The sequence below is a fragment of the Engraulis encrasicolus genome, chromosome 6, assembly GCF_034702125.1.
Source record: "Engraulis encrasicolus isolate BLACKSEA-1 chromosome 6, IST_EnEncr_1.0, whole genome shotgun sequence".
NCBI lineage: Eukaryota > Metazoa > Chordata > Actinopteri > Clupeiformes > Engraulidae > Engraulis > Engraulis encrasicolus.
Genome location: NC_085862.1, coordinates 23,918,498 through 23,933,497, shown reverse-complemented (window position 1 = coordinate 23,933,497; position 15,000 = coordinate 23,918,498). Strand labels below are relative to the sequence as shown.

Below are 15,000 nucleotides of genomic sequence, written 5' to 3'. Positions count from 1 at the left end.
TCCATGGTCAGCCAGATAAAATGCAGCATTCCAAATACCACAGGCACTAAACAGAGGATTGAGAGAGAGAGAGAGAGGGAGAGAGAGAGAGAGAGAGAGAGAGAGAGAGAGAGAGAGAGAGAGAGAGAGAGAGAGAGAGAGAGAGAGAGAGAGAGATGTAGGGGAAGAGAGAGTTTGGGAGGGGGGATCATTCCACATGCACTAACCACAGTAGAGAGAGAGAGAGAGAAGGAGAGGGAGAGGGAGAGATAGAGACAGAGAGAGGGAGGGAGAGAGAGAGAGAGAGAGAGAGAGAGATGTAGGGGAAGGGAGAGTTAAGAAGGGAGAATCATTCCACAGGCACTAACCGGAGTTAAGAGAGAGAGACAGAGAGGGAGGGATGGGGTGGTGCAGGGGTAAGAGAGAGTTTGAGAGGGGGAATTATAGGCAGTAACCGGTGCAAAGATAGTGAGAGTAGATTGAGAGAGTAGAGATAGAATACCTAGCCAAGTGGGAACTGACATTACCAAAGTGGATCATAAACAAGACTCATCACATCGACCTACCTATGCATCTGCAGCTTCCCGCTGTAATTCTGAACTCACTCCCCAGATAGCAAAATGTTTTTGGCAGAGTTTTGGGCCAAATCGTGTCTTGGCCTTTTGGCTGGCTTCGGTTTGAGTCCCCGGGCCAAAAGTGGCCCAAATTTGGCATGCCAAAACCAACCAAACCCAGCCATAAATTGACCAAAGTTCACCCAAAACCTATTTGGGATTTCCACGTACAGCCTTAAAGGCCCCAAAAGGAATTCCAGACCCCACCCTTCAGCCAAAATGCAGCCATAAAGTACCCATAACTGTCCCAGAACTGCCATAAATGAGCCTAAATACTGCCATAATGTACCCATAATTCAGCCATAATGTACCCATAACTCTACCAGAACAGCCATAAATTACCCTAAATACTGCCATAATGTACCCATAATTGATCCCAAATGTAGCCAAAATGGGGCCAAATGTCACTTATTTGTCTTATAAGTTTCCCTGTATACTTAAAATGTAAGTACCGGTATACAGAGAAACTTATAAGACAAATAAGTGACATTTGGCCCCATTATGGCTACATTTGGGATCACTAAATATTCCTGTTTTATTGTTGAAAGTCGCACATTTAATAAATGCGTGATTTTCAACAATGAAACTGGAATATTTATGCATCTAGAAAAAAAACCAAGACAATTAAATACATTTCATTATACTTTATTGCCTCCAAATGCTGTGACTGGTTAGGGTGGGCAAGTGGCTGGATTTGATGGATGGGTATAGCTGCACGGCAGGTGGTGGAGGACTGGGTGACTTGATGGGTGCTTGGATGTCTGGGTACAGGCCTCTTGTTTTCATCTTGGTCCCATGGCCAGTAAAAGCAGGTACTCTATTGCCACATAGAGGTAGGTAGATCAGATCAGATTCGCGACATCTAGGAAAGAATAAAAAGATAAACCAAATTGAATTACTACATGCAAAAGTAACTTTGAAAACAGTGGCATTACATTTTTTTCTTCTTTTATTTAACCTTTATTTAACCAGGAAAATAAACCTGTTGAGATTAAAAATCTCTTTTAACAAGGGTGTCCTGGCCAAGTGGCGGCACAAATGCACTTGATTAATAGCGTAATAGACGGGAGAGGGGGGAGGGGTGTTATTAAAATTTGGTACCTGTTTTTGAGATCCGATTTGATTGACCCCTCCCACAGGTGACTGCAGTGTCCGTTCGCAGCACAGCATCTGAAAAGAGAATGTAGATGTTATTTCATATTTTATACATTTTAAATGACATGAGTAGTAGGCTACAGTAGATTGTACAACCATCTACGGAATTGTCAAAAGTAAAAGGGAGAAAAAGAATAGGAAAAAAAACAATACTCAATCAAACAAAACCCTGCCAAAACATATAACTTGCACTTGAGTATATAGTAGCCCACTGATTCTAAGATCAGAGTACTGGTCAAATTGGAGGTTTTTTTAACCTAGCTTTTAGGTTTTTCAATAACAACAAAGCAGTAGGCTATCTAATAACTGGTGAATCAGACTAGTCACTATGTTATATCATGTGCCATTGTTAAAGCTTCCTGCCAATTAGTAATGCTCCTACTACCCTGGACTTGTCAGTAGGTATATCTGAGGTGTTTTTTCCCCCTTATTCAGTCTTTTCCGAGATCCTGGTCTGGGGGCAGGCGTTTGTTTACATTTCACCATGAATTCACTTCTACTTTTACCTTTGACACCTCTAGTAAGCTACTCTCTGTGTTGAGGTATTACAAATGTTAGAGAAAGATTACATAGGCCTACATGGGCCACATTTCTGTATACGGTTTACCCCCTGTTGTTGATAGCTGAACAATACACACTGCCTTAACAACTGATCATGTTAAATAGCCAGCGCTTAAACACAAACCGACCATTGCATTACCCAATACAGACGTATACTTAAAAGCAGTTACATTAAAAGCAAGGACTTTCACAACGAACGAAGATTAGACCAGAGAGAGAGGTTAATAAATTGTGGAACCAACCTGTAGTATGCCTGTCAAAAAACAAGTTCCTCCACCGGGTGACTGCCTTCAGCAGCAGCACATCTGAAAAGACAATGTAGAAAAAAGCAGATTCACTCGATTGCTTCAGTAGTAGGCTAGAATTACAGTGAGTCCAACACTTTCCGTGACAGACAGATATTGCTAGATAGTGCTCTGCTTTGTGCCAATAGGTAGAAGATGCTCCATGCCTGAGTTAGCTAGCTCCCGGCTTTTGCTAGCTGTCGTTGGGCAGTTAGCTGGGATTGCTAGTGTTGTTGTTCTTTGATTGAAATTCCCTGGCATTGATATCTGAAAGTGAATTTCAACCACAGAACAACACTTAATCAACCGTTACTGAGTATGAGGGTAGCAACTAAGATTAAATGTCACAGTTGTGTGTCACAGACGTTTGTGTTTTAGCTCCTGTTAAAGGGTATCGAGGTTTCAGTGCATAACACGGAAACCGACGGTCACAGACCTATGAAATCAACATGAAAACCGATAACACAAAATGCCTCATCTCTTAAGTCATCGGCGGTTGTATTTAATATAAAAACGTGTCAACTGCACTTACCTGCATAAACTGAAGTCTGACACACACTGGCGCTGGGGAAACTGAAGTGAGGCAAGAACGAGTTTCTCTTGACAGTTGATTTTGGCAGTCTTTTGGATTGCCGTAAGCGCACCAATGTAGAACGTTGCTGTCCCGCTCTCCACCCGAGGTTCAGATTAACCTGACACATGCCATAACCTGGCCATAACTCATTCATTCACAGTCCGCACGTTTTAATGTGTTGTGGGAAGCCATAAACAACCCATATTTTAGCCAAATCTTTGTTTTTTTTTGCTTTCCAGAGGAACGCCCTAATTCACTGGCGCCCAGGTCAACCATAACCATGCCAACATTTTGCCAAAAGCTTATGGCTTGCCAAAAGGAAGCCATAAATTGCAGATATCTGCCAAAACAAAGCCAAAATATCTGCTATCTGGGTCAGCTCACACAGATAAGATCAATGCTGCAACACTTATGTGACAACCTGTTACATTAGTGACAACAAGGGTGTGTGTGTGTGTGTGTGTGTGTGTGTGTGTGTGTGTGTGTTTGTGTGTTTTTGGTTGTTTTATTGACTTCAGTAAAACGTATGACTGTGTGGCATGAGGGGTTACTGATTAAATTAATCGAAAGTGGAATTGGAGGAAAAATGTACGACGTCATAAAAAAATATGTATGAAAACAATTGATGTGGTATTAAAATAAACAACAAATTAACAGAACTATTTGACCAAACAAAAGGGGTACGGCAAGGTTGTTGTCTAAGCCCAACCCTCTTCAACATTTTTATCAACCAATTAGCCACAAATATCCAATCATCAACTTCACCTGCTTTAAATCTTTTAGGTAAAGATAGAGAAGACGATAAAGAAGTAGAAAGTGTCTACTTTATGCAGACGACCTACTGCTTTTATCACCATCAGCAGAGGGACTTCAGAAAAGCTTATCAATTCTGGAGGAGTACAGCGAGACATGGGCCGTTACGATTAATATGTTAAAGACAAAAATAATGATATTCAAACGTACAAGAACAAAAACAAATGAATACAAATTTAGCATATCAGGCCAAAAAATTAAGCAAGTGAATAAAATAAATTACTTACGCATAACTATCAATTCCTTAGGAAAATTAGATCTTACAATACATGATTTAACTGGAAAAGCCAGAAGAACATATTACATGCTATGGAAATCATTATATAAATATAACCCCTCAATAAAAACTTGGATGAAGATATTTGATTCTCTCATAAAACCCATCCTCATATATGGGAGTGAGATTTGGGGCGCCAAGTACAAGGACAATTGGGACGCATGAGACAAAAGCCCAACTGAGGTGCTTCACCTAGAATTCTGCAAAACATTCTTAACCCTTTTACTGCCATCGTCGCAAAATTGCGACAGGTCGCGGTATTGAATTAGGTGGGCTGTCACGTCGAATAGAGTGTAAAATCTTGTCCATACTCCTTTCCACTGGGTGGCAGACATGTGGTACTTCAATCCTTTCTAAGAATTTCGACCCCTCTTAGTGCATTTTTTTTTGAGTAATTTCCATCTGAAAACCCAGACGCGGAAGTGCGTTGCAAGTCACTATTTCAAAACAAAGGAGGATCGGCGTTGTGAGATTGTGAACATAATTTCCTCTAATTCAAGCCCAAATACATTCCAAATGCAATTTGTCTTGGTGGTTTATGTGTAGTGACATGATATTTTCCCACAAGTTGATTGTATATGTGTAGACATTTTAATATGGCCTTAGGCAATGCGTCTCCTATTGCTAGCTTAGCCGTGGCTACAGAGAAGAACAGCAAATTCGAATAGGGAGTGAAATAGATCCCCTTGCCAAACACAAAGAAACATGGCGTCAGTCTTACATACATAAACAGTTTTACAAACATAAATGATCCTAACCACAACTCAATAGAAAGTTTCGGGATTGAGAGAAGTGGTTTGTTTGGAGACTTCATTACGTAGGGGAGTTCCCATTTGAACACACGCGACGCGAAGGCGAAGCCCTGTTCCAAGCGAGCTGAACCCATGCGACTGGTTTCATTCACTGAATAAATCTGAAGCAAGTAGCCTAGGCCTGCCCCCAGACGACAACTTGTCATGATGTTTTGTGTGCAATGCAATTGCGTATTTCGCCCCTCAAGTAATTGCAGCCATTATTAAAAGAAAAAAGATGTTGCTGATTGCAACACAGACGATCAATCGGCTGTTTGGGACCTCCCCTGTCAAACACAGAAACACGGTGTAGCCTACCTAGGAAACATTATGATCCTGAACACAAACTAATGAACATTTGCGGGGTTGTGAGAATGTGTTTGCTTGGCGATTTGTAAATCGTTACGGGGGATTTTCTTAGAACATGCGAGAAGCGTTTATTGTCATCCAAACCCACAGGGCGATATGCGTAATTTCACTGAATAAACCTCTAAATAGCACAGGCAACCACCAAGTAGCCTATCTTGTCATGCGTTTTATGCAATACAATGCCATATGTCGCCCCTAAAGTGATTGCAGTCATCATGTGTTTATAGAAATAGGCTATATTTCACTTGGTGGTGAACTTTGACGTGCGTCTTCCCCTAAGCTGGAGTAGGCGAAAAAGCTAAAACATAAAGATAAAGTATGTAATTTCCCTCTCTGAAAGACAGTAAGTAAAACCACTGCTACAAAAAAGAATGGATTATCCTGTTAGACGTTGTATATCCCGTAGAAATTCGATACATGGCACGGCGAAATGAAGACGCATAGGCTACCCTATAACACGAATATTTTAGACTTGTTGAAAACTGGGTTGGTCACCGTGGTTGGACTGTCTTTATTAGTTTGTCTAGTCACTAAAGCAGAAGAGGGGGCAGAGCCGGAGAGACTGGAGAGGAAAGCGCTGCGCTATGCGTGTGGAAACTCCGCCATAGACGGTCCCAAGCCCGGTTGAGAAAGGAGGAGGGTTGGGCGAGGGGTTAGCGACCCCTCACCGTAAAAACCCTTACTGCTACAAAATCGCCAACAAGGAAAAACCAAGACACCCTGGTCCTGGCAGAAGATGGACTTCCAGAAAGGCAAATGACGCGGAGTGGTGAAAGCCAGCAACACCTGGAAGCGACTCCGCTGACTACCATCCTCTCCCCCAGGACCATCACCAGAATCGGGACATGGAACGTGAGGACCATGTTCGATTTAGGGAAGGCAGCTCAAGTGGCTGCAGAAATGAGAAAGTACAGGATGTCCATCTTAGGAATTAGTGAGGCAAGATGGAACGGCATAGGACAGGTCAGACTGACAACAGGAGAACTGGTGCTCTACTCGGGAAATGAGGGAGATGGGGCACCGCATACACATGGAGTGGCCTTCATGCTATCAAGAACAGCCCAGAGAGCACTTACTGGATGGGAGGCCCATGGACCACGCATCATAACAGCATCCTTTAGGACCAAAAAGAGGAAAATTAATATGAACATCATACAGTGCTATGCTCCAACCAACGACAGTACAGAGGAGAACAAGGATGAATTCTATGACCAGCTACAAACAATTGTACAGAGACTTCCAGAGAAAGACATCACAATCCTAATGGGGGACCTCAATGCGAAGATTGGCAGAGACAACACAGGCTTTGAGGAAGTAATGGGAAGGCAGGGCATAGGTGAGATGAATGACAATGGGGAAAGATTTGTCAACATGTGCGCCACAGGAAATCTGGTAATTGGCGGCAGCATCTTCGCCCATCGTAAAATCCATAAAGCAACCTGGGTATCACCGGATTTAACTACCGAAAACCAAATTGATCACATGTGCATCTCACGCAAATTCAGAAGATCCCTGCAAGATGTTTGCGTCAGGAGAGGGGCCGATGTTGCCTCAGACCACCACCTCGTCCTGGCACTCCTTAAACTTAAGCTGAAGAAGACCTGGACAGGAAAAGCAGGACAACGTCAAAAGTTCAACACAACACTTCTCAAGGAACCAGCCAAGCAGGAAGAGTTCAAACTTGCCCTCAGCAATAAGTACCAAGTTTTGCAGGAGTTGCTAGAAGAAGAGTCTAATAACTGGAAAAGAATAAAGGACACCATGACGAAAACATGCCAAGAAGTGTTAGGCAACAGGAAGCTGAATCACAAGGACTGGATATCAGCAGACACCCTGAAGAAAATTCAAATCCGCAGAGAAAGAAAGGCAACCTTTAACAACAGCCGAACCAGAGCAGAAAAAACAAAAGCACAGGAGGCATACCGTGAGGCAAACAGGTCTGCAAAAGCAAGCATCAAGGCAGACAAACAGAAGTTCATCGACTCAGTGGCAGCTGAGGCAGAGGAAGCAGCTCAACGAGGCAATATGAAAGCACTATACAGCACGACAAGGAAGCTGACAGGAAAATTTAGCAGACCAGAGAGACCTGTGAAAGACAAACAAGGAAATAGCATAGCAGGAGAAGAAGGTCAAAGAAGGAGATGGTTCGAACACTTTGAAGAACTGTTAAATAGGCCCATACCCCAGAACCCACCGGAAATTCCTCCTTCAGCAAATGACCTACCTATAGACTGCAACGAGCCCACCAAAGATGAGATCTACAAGGCCATTAGACAGTTGAAGGGTGGGAAAGCAGCAGGACCAAACAATATTCCTGCAGAGGCGCTAAAAGCAGATGTGGAAACCACAACTAACATACTTCAACCACTCTTCAAGAAAATTTGGGAAGAAGAACAGATACCAACAGAATGGAAGGAAGGCTACCTCATCAAGTTACCGAAGAAAGGAGACCTCAGCAACTGTAACAACAAAGACTCAATAGACACACAGCTCCGTGACCAACAGGCCGGCTTCAGAAAAGAACGATCTTGCACAGACCAAATCGCTACACTCAGAATCATTTTAGAACAATCAGTGGAATGGAATGCACCCCTATACATCAACTTCGTCGACTATGAGAAGGCATTCGACAGCGTGGACAGAGGGACCCTGAGGAAGCTACTTAGTCACTATGGAATTCCAAGGAAGATTACCAACATCATCAAAAACTCCTACGAAGACATGACATGCAGAGTAGTAGTTCATGGCCAAGGACAACACCTCACAGAAGCCTTCCAGGTTAGGACAGGGGTTAGACAGGGATGCTTGTTGTCACCTACTCTGTTCCTGATGGTAATGGACTGGGTGATGAAGACCTCAACAGCAGATCGACGAAATGGGATACAGTGGACTCTATGGAAACAGCTGGAAGACCTGGACTTCGCCGACGACCTTGCACTACTTTCCCACACTCACCAGCAAATGCAAGATAAGACCACTGCAGTAGCCGAGAACTCAGTAAAGGTTGGCCTTAACATCCACAAAGGAAAGACGAAGACCCTGAGAATAAACTCCAACAACCAAACACCCATTCACCTGGAAGGAGAAGCATTGGAAGAAGTGACACATTTTACATATCTTGGCAGTAACATTGACAAACTAGGAGGCACAGATGTCGATGTGAGAATGAGAATAGGCAAGGCAAGAGCAGCTTTCAACCAGCTGAGGAACATTTGGAAATCCAAAAGTATAGCCATCAACACCAAGACCAGACTCTTCAACTCCAATGTGAAGTCAGTTTTACTGTACGGATCTGAAACCTGGAGAACTACAGTGGCAATCACAAAGAAAACCCAGACATTCATCAACAACTGTCTGAGAAATATTCTGCGTATCCACTGGCCAGAAACCATCAGCAATGAAGAGCTCTGGCGCCGAACAGGTCAACAACCAGTTGATGAAGAAATTCTCAAGAGACGCTGGAGATGGATTGGTCACACTCTGCGAAAGCCAACAACCAACACCACTAGGCAAGCCCTCACATGGAATCCTCAAGGAAAGAGGAGGCAAGGCAGACCAAGGAACACATGGCGTCGTGATCTACAGGCAGACTACAAGAGGGCTGGCTATACCTGGGAACAACTGGAGAGACTTGCACAGGACAGAGATGCCTGGAGAAACCTTGTTGGTGGCCTATACCCCAGTAGGGGTAATAGGCGTAAGTAAGTAAGTAAGTATGCGTGAGGGGGAGGGTGCCGCTTCTGATCGCCTTCAGGCGGTCGACTTTAGGGGTTACTTATAACGTATACTATAACGTGATAACGTCGGCCTAATTGGGCTGTGTGTATTTTCGACCCATCTCGCTATGCCTAACAGTAGCCTACGATACCAAAATGAATAGAAGCAGTTTATAAGTCAATAGAGCTGAGATAACAGGAGAGGTGGTGCTGATTTGCTCCGCCTCTCCACCCCTTTTCCTGAAGCTGATTTCAGGAGGGTACACCTCATGATACAAATTAGGCCTGTTTTATGCCCATTATCTTGACACTGTGCCCATTAGTTCTGTGAAATGTAAGTGACAATCTGTAACATTCATTCACTGAGCTATGCTGATGATCATCCAGGATTATCCTATGCATACAGAGGTCACTGTCCCTGCACCTTATCCAAATAGCCTACAGTAGGCTATAGGCCTATAGGTCACAGGTGTAGTAAAATAGGCTATATAGGCATATATGTGTACTGAATATGTGTGCTTACCCTGTCTGAGAAAGGTTTTCACAGACTAAAAAGTCACAGGTAGATACAAACACTTTTGGCACTCCAGGCAACAACCTCCCAGTTATTCTGTTTCTTGCTATGTTATTATTACTACAATATTAGTTACAATATTTACTATATGTTAGGCTTAAAACTACTTTTTTACTTGACCATAATGTATGTGCACAACATGACAGTAATGGGATGTGACATATTTCTAAATAAATTCAATAATCTATTGAAAATCTATTGAAAATTATCAATATTTTCCATTACTAATGAAACATTCAAAATGGCCGCCCCATGTGACGTCATAATATGCTAATTAGGGGTAACACTTTATTTTAGGGATACATCTATTAACACTAATACATACAATGTGACTGTATAAGTAACTTATAAGGCATGTACAAAGCAAAATTAAACATTTGTTAGGCATGTATTCGCAAATGTCTTGTTCATGCACAATAAGGGATTTATTACCAATTTAACCTTAGTAAGGACCTAGTAGGCCTTAGCGTTTGCTTAGTGCATGCCTTACAAGTTACTTATGCAGGCATTACAGTTTTTCTCGATTGCCTACACACAAGTTCTGGTACTTCACACACAATTCTCGGAACATCTCACCCATTTCCCAACTCCCCTAACCAATGTCACTGAACACTAAACACAATTCCTACTTAACACTCAAATTCCAGTTTTAAAACACACTCTTTTCACACCATTACACACAATTCTCTGGATTACACTCAATTTTCATAAAGAAAAACACTGGGTTTCTCATGGAACACACTGTCATTCACAACACTACAATCAACTGCAATACTATGTTCACTTCCTCATCACATGGGCAAACTCTCTTCATACCGGTTTACAATCTGAAATCATCACCCCATAAGGACACACATTGCATGTCAAATTGATGAAAAATGAGTGGATGCAAGGAGAAAACCCATTTGTTCAGTTTTTTAACTCAAAAATATGTTATACAAGACATAACTTTCATGTGGTTACCCAATATTTTACAATACATTAGTGCAATTTTTAAATATTTTAAAAAATATGTAAAATATATACACGTCTGTGTACTCCGAGTCTAAAAACAATATTTCAGTATTTTACTACAGAAAAATACCCTCTTTAGTAAGTAGAACACTGAAGAAAATAAGTTTCTACTGTGTTTCAAGTTGAGTATAGAGGGTTTTTTTTCATAGCAATAGGCTATACAGTAATTTAATGGTTTTTTTGTACTGCCAAATAGGCAGTGGGGTTTATCTTTGTGTTGTTTATTTGTGAAAAAGACATAAAAATCTTTCTGTTTCTGTTTGTGTGTTGTGGGAATGAAGTTTTTCCAACTTATGTCACAGTATCCATGCAATCCAGAACAAAAAAAGCCCAAGTTACTGGGAGAAATTAGTTTTACCCTGTGCCCAACAGTGTTTTAAAGGAGAAGTCCAGTTTTTTGAACATTAAGGCCATTTTCTGAGTGGTCTGCAATGTTTTAGAGTCCCCCTCACCGTTTATTTCATGTTTGCTGCAGTCTCTGTTATTTGGCTGATTTGGAGTTGATCTCAACCAGCTTTAGAATGGCCGTCTATGAGCACCTGCAACTCTGTTCTTAAAATCACCTTAAACATTTGTTTTCGAAAGTCTACAACTCACAACGTGGTTAGGGGTGTTCACTAGCAGTCCCTAAGAGGTTTCAAGGCGAAATATGGCTTCTGTCATTTTTTATTTGCCATTTTGTGAAAGAAAGTGAAAGTGAAAGTGAAACTTAATTTTCAAATTGCTACATAAAACACACATAAAACACGACAGATGCCATATTTCGCTACAAAAATTGTTAAGGAACACCAGTGTATACTGCTGAACACTTGCTGAGTTGCATATTCTTGAAAACAAATGTTAAAGGTGATTTTAAGAACAGAGTTGCAGGTGCCCATAGACAGCCATTCTAAAGCTGGTTGAGATCAAATCCAAATCAGCCAAATAACAGAGACTGCAGCAATCATGAAATAAACGGTGAGGGGGACTCTAAAACATTGCAGACCACTCAGAAAATGGCCTTAATGTTCAAAAAACTGGACTTCTCCTTTAACGGGTCTGCAAATGTGTATTGTAGTGACTGTCTGTGTGTGTCATTTGACGACAAAATGAGGTTTTTAGAAGAGAGTACATTGTTTTGAGACAAGACGTGTATTTTTCAGAGGTAGTGAAGAGTTTGGCCCGTTGTGTGTGAGGTTTGGAGATTTGTGTGTAGAGTTTTGAGAATTCGAAGACCGATTCCGAAAATTGTGTGTAGGCAATCGAGAAAAACTGTAACATTGTATGTATTAGTGCTAATAGACGTATCCCTAAAATAAAGTGTTACCATATACATACTTACTCCCAAAATAAACTTTGGGTCTTCCTCAACATTTTTGTAATTTACAGTTAGGCTCTATCTGTTACCACTGTCCAGCCACAGCCTGTTGAATATGTGATGCCCAAATCGAGCATTTTCACCAAAATAACATTGGCAGTTAAAGGGTTAACATCCATAGAGGTAGCCCCAACCTTGGCTGCAGGGCTGAACTGGGACGTTACCCCCTCCTGGCTGACATAAATAAAAGAGCAACAAAATTCTGGCACCACCAGAACAGCGGCCCAGAGAAATACCACCACACTGCTGCCCAGTTGAGACGTGAACACCCACTGAGTGACCCCCTATACTTTCTTGTAAAAAAAGACACAATATGAACGAAGACTACAAAAACATTGTTACAAAAGCAAAAGAAGTCGAAAAAAAGGTCAAGATAGATTATCTCAATATTTGGGAAATTAAGATTAATCAAATAAGTAAGCTAAATTGTTATAAATCTATTAGACACAATTATGAATTGGCTCCATATTTGACTGGTATTACAAACAACAAACTTAAAAAATTATTGTCCAAATACAGATTAAGTGACCACACTCTTGAAATTGAAAAACTTCGTCAAAAACCGTCAAACTTGGCACGCAAGGGAAAATCGCATATGTAAACACTGAAACACTGAAGTAATAGAGAACGAAGCCCATTTTCTTTTAGAATGCCACAAGTATAAGGATATAAGAATGTCTTACTTCTCAAAATTTGAACAAGCCTGTGCCGGGTTTTTAAAAAATGAAAACAAACTGGAATTCCTCCTGGGTGAGATTGTACTAAACTATTGGGGCAATATATTCTAGCCTGTCATTCTGAAAGGGACACCACCATTCAAGGTTAACAAATAAGTTCCCTGGAAATATCTTCAGTTGTGTTTTTTCTCCCTTGTTCTATATGGTTGTTTGTTCTTTTTCTTTTCTCTTTTTTTAAATCTTTGTTTTTTCCTTATTATTATTATTATATATTGTATGTCAGCTTTGGCAACACCTGTGATTTGAGTAATGCCAATAAAGCTACCTTTGAATTTGAATTTGAAATTCAGTGTGTTGACAGAGAGAGAGAGAGCGAGAGAGAGAGAGAGAGAGAGAGAGAGAGAGAGAGAGAGAGAGAGAGAGAGAGAGAGAGAGAGCAAGTGGTAGATAGAGAGAGGAATAGAGAGAGAGACATAGAGTTTGAGAGGAAGGAGTAATTCCACAGACAGTAACCAGAGCAGAGAGAGAGATAGAGAGAGAGAGAGAGATAGAGAGAGAGAGAGAGAGAGAGAGAGAGAGAGAGAGAGAGTTTGAGAGGGGGAATAATTCCACAGGCAGTAACCATAGCTGGGAGGCCAGGGGGAGAGAGAGAGTTTGAGGGATGATTAAGAGGGACAGTGAGAGTGAGTTTGAAGGGGCATATGGAAAAAGGGACAGTGAAGTGGAGAAAAAAGCCTGTGTTGCCATGTACGATAATTATCATGTTTGTACCATAATTTTGTCCATCTTGTCCTCTGTACAATAAAAAAACAGGATGTACGATAATTTCAGAGTTTGTTATTCAGTCCTTTTAGATGCCTTGAAACAACTATTTCTGTCTTGTACAATAATTTCCTCCCATAATACTTCCAAAAACAATAATTTTGAGGTTTTGGTACAATAATTCAGCATTTTCCATCTGACAACACTGAAAAAGGCAGACATGTAGACAGAGAGACAGATAGACAGTGGGAGAGAGAAAAGAGAGAAAGCAAGAGAATTGAAAAAACAGAGTGGGAGTAGAACAGGAGACAACACTTAGGAAAAGAAGGGGGAAGAGAGAGAGCAAGAAAAAAAGGAGAAAGTGAAACAGAGACAGAAAAGGGGAAGAGATCAGGAGTAAGGAAATAGATGTGGAAAGATCACAGAGGCGATTTCTGTCTTCTCGCACGCAGCCATTGTGGAATGAAACTGTTGCATGATGTGAAACTCCCTCTTCATATGGGATTGGCAGTCATCATGATGCAATCAGCTGAGGAGCACAAGTGTTCCTGAGGTCTTCAACCCTCACACTAGGTCCTCGCTGCAAGTTACGCGTCCGCCGGAAAGTATCAAAATTTGTTCCATTTCACGATTTCCTGGCGGACTGTCTCACAACTGATTGTGGTTCACGCTGAGAGACAAGCCGCATTGCATACTTGAGTTTCAAGCTCTTTTGTTGCACTGTCCGTTTCTTTAAAGGTGCACCGCGTTACATTACATTACATTGGCATTTAGCAGACGCCTTTGTTCAAAGCGACTTACAAGGAGCAATTTATACATGGACAGGGTAAGGGACAGTGTACAGTTGCAACACTGATAGCATTGTCCTACACAGCAGGGATTAAAATTAACTTTTTTCACAACCGTCCCGGAACCGTCCCGAAAATTATTGTGAACCGTCCCGAAAATGTTGATATTTTTCTAGGGTGACCATTCTGCGACAGTGAAAAGACTGACATATTTTTGGACGAGGGGTTTGGGGGTTCTCCCCCAAGAAAATTTGTGTTTCTTAAATGCTATTTCATGCATTTTAAAGCATTTTAATCAAGCATTTTTTTGAAGTGGGTATACTGTATATATTTATGCTATTGTAAACAATGGATCAATCAATTTTAAGTGGGTATACTGAAATCCCTAAAATTTAGAAGTGGGTATACTCCGTATACCTGCGTTCTACGTAGACTACACCACTGGTTTTAGTAACACAGGTCAGGTGCATGCAAGATGCTTGTGTAACGGAGGCCAACTAGCAGTCTACTACAGCCTTGTGTGAAAGCAAGAAAAGCAGGCTACTTGTAATATTTTTACGCCCATGCTTTCGCGTGATGCTGAGTCGTAAGCAAACAGTGCAGCCCAACATTCGGCAACAATTAAGGCAATTCTGTCAATCGCAAAACGACACACACGCAGGTCGCCAGCAGCCATCCTTTCACGTCCTAAATGT

At 41.5% G+C, this 15,000-nt stretch overlaps 1 protein-coding gene and 1 long non-coding RNA gene across 2 annotated transcripts in view; one reads left to right on the top strand and one right to left on the bottom strand.

Moving 5' to 3' along the window:
- LOC134450929 (desmoglein-2.1-like) overlaps window positions 1-15,000 on the top strand; it is a 511,642-nt gene that overhangs the window by 165,650 nt on the left and 330,992 nt on the right. The window lies entirely within an intron of this gene.
- LOC134450934 (uncharacterized) lies at window positions 1,223-3,326 on the bottom strand. The gene is made up of 4 exons (XR_010035171.1): window positions 3,126-3,326; window positions 2,552-2,614; window positions 1,695-1,763; window positions 1,223-1,455 (listed from the first exon to the last, which is right to left on the bottom strand). It is a non-coding gene; the product is annotated as an uncharacterized LOC134450934 (long non-coding RNA).